Source organism: Dipodomys ordii, unplaced genomic scaffold (genome assembly GCF_000151885.1).
Source record: "Dipodomys ordii isolate 6190 unplaced genomic scaffold, Dord_2.0 Scaffold14, whole genome shotgun sequence".
Classification (NCBI taxonomy): Eukaryota; Metazoa; Chordata; class Mammalia; order Rodentia; family Heteromyidae; genus Dipodomys; species Dipodomys ordii.
The window spans coordinates 4,289,629-4,291,905 of NW_012267230.1; the positions used below are offsets into that span (position 1 = coordinate 4,289,629).

The 2,277-nt window shown below is 45.5% G+C and overlaps 1 pseudogene; it reads right to left on the reverse strand.

Annotated features, from left to right (window-relative positions):
• Positions 1-227: 227 nt before the first annotated feature.
• On the reverse strand, positions 228-1,431 carry LOC105982073 (annotated as a pseudogene).
• Positions 1,432-2,277: the final 846 nt, after the last annotated feature.

The window sequence follows — 2,277 nt, forward strand, 5'->3', positions numbered from 1 at the left end:
AAGAGTTTCAGGGACTTTCCTCCAAGCTGGCTTTGAAATATGAACCTCAGATTTCACTCGGCCTCTTGAGCAGCTAGGGTTACAGGTGTGAGCCACTGGCACCCAGCAAGAAACCATTTGTTTTATACAAAAGAAATAACCTTAATAAAGTAGAGTCTCACAATGCTTTGGCAAACATCAATTTGATGCTTTAGAGTCATTTTGGTGTATTGTTCATACATTTTCAATTAGGCAAGTTTAGATATGTCTTCATATCAAATTCCTTCAACTCTTTGTCCTCTTAAAGGCCCAGTTTTGATGGTGATGGTGGCTGAGAAGGTCTTCTCTTTGATGGTTTCCAGAGTGGCTTCATTGCCTCTGTAGCCTCCATTTAAAACTAGAATTCTTTTTCCTGGTGCCGGAATGACTATCTCTAAATGAGTCTGGTCCAAGTTTCAGCTTATGACTGTCTCTAAATGAGTCTGGTCAAGTTTCAGCTTATCTCCAGAATCAATCATCTTTACAACAGCTGTATACTTGTCAATTACTTCCTTCAAAATACCCTTTTCCTTATGATATTTATCTCCGAGTTTTTTTGGTTATAATGTTTACAGTGATTTCAGGCTGCAGCCGGTGGTCGGTTCAGGACATTCTTCTCTTCAATCTCCCTGATTTCATCCAGTGCAGATTTCTTTTTCCTCTTTTTCTTTAGCCAGCACTGAGCTCTGGGAAGAGGCTTTTCGCTTGACAGATGCTGCACTCCCCAATATTTTCAGGACACTTAGCCCCAAGAGATTTGATTTGGAAACTATTCCTGCTGAACTGCATGCTCCTTTATTCAGACGAAATGTGACTTTCTCTTCATCGTTTTCTCTGCTGAATTCCGAGAAAACAGGGGTCTCCTGCTCTTTCCCTTCCAAACCTCGTCTCACTTGCTCTTCAATAAGCTTAGTAGATTTTTCTTCATCGTTGAGGTCCTGCTTCTGCTGCTTCTCTAGCTCCAGTGGCCACCGAATGGTCTCTGGGTCCCTGTCTATGAACTGAATGTACCAGCCTCTCAGCATCTCATCCACTTTGCACAAGCCTTCCCTGCCCAGCCACTTGGTAAAGTCGGTCAGTGTTTCCCACTGAGTGGCATTCATGTGGATGTGCCCACGGTGCCTGACATACTCGTTGTAGACGATGCTGTAGTGCACTCTCCTGGTACCCAAGCGCCTCCTGAGAAGTTCTAGAAAGTCGTTTGTAAATGCCTCTGAAAAACAATCCATAAAGGGTTGAGGATTTTCTGAAGCCAGCAACAGTTGTGTCTGATGAGATGCAGACAGACAATGACACTTGAAGCCATTCTCATCCCAGCACTGTTTCTGGCACATGTGGCAATACCAGCACAAGTCCTTTGGATTTGATTCTGTTGGCCATGGCTTTGGGAGTTAGAAACTCTGACTTCCTCATCACAACCACCACAGCAGCCACCACAGCTACCAACTACCTTCAGGATGAAGTGGGTTTTAAATCAGATATTGTAGTAGCCAGACAATGTTAGCATGGCTTAAAGACTGGTAAGACTAGATGCAGGCCTAAGAGAAACAAGTAGGATGGTGCCAGTCAGAGATAATGAGCGCCACAGTAAAACCAGAGTGGTTACAAGATATTTTAGGTGGAGAATCACATGGTTGATTGGATTATATGGGCAGGGAATGACAGGAGGTGCTTCAAACCCCTCCCACGTAATTAATTGGATTGTCTGTGTCAAGTACTGGAGAAAGGGGGAAACCTGCCTGTAAGGTATGCCCCAGGCCATGAAGGTCCTGCCTCCCTACCTCTTGGCTAAGTCTCCTCCCAGTACCTGTGTCAACACCTATGTAACTACACACCTGGAGCCAGTCACCTCTCCCTCTAAGGTCATATTCTTGAGCTGGCCCCCCCATCAAACCTCCCATCTGAGGCCCTGAGGTCACATTCTCCCCCCCCACTCCCCACCCCCGTGTGGCTACACCTTCCCTCACCTGGATGCATTTCCCCCCACTCCTTCCCTACTTAAACCCAGGTGGTACTTCGGCTCCCCTCTTTGGCCATGTGCTTCTCCACCATGTATGGTGGGGTAGCAGTTCGATAATACAATAAACTTTTCTTCCTGCCTGAACAGCTCATGGTATTCTCTTCATCTACCTATTTAACTTACCTAATAATGCCTGTCTTGAGGCATTGTGGGCTTGGAGCAGCTTTTCCAGGCTCTCTGACTCAGGCCAAGACTTTACAGCTCTAGAGAAAGTAATTTTCACTGCACATGCTGTAATC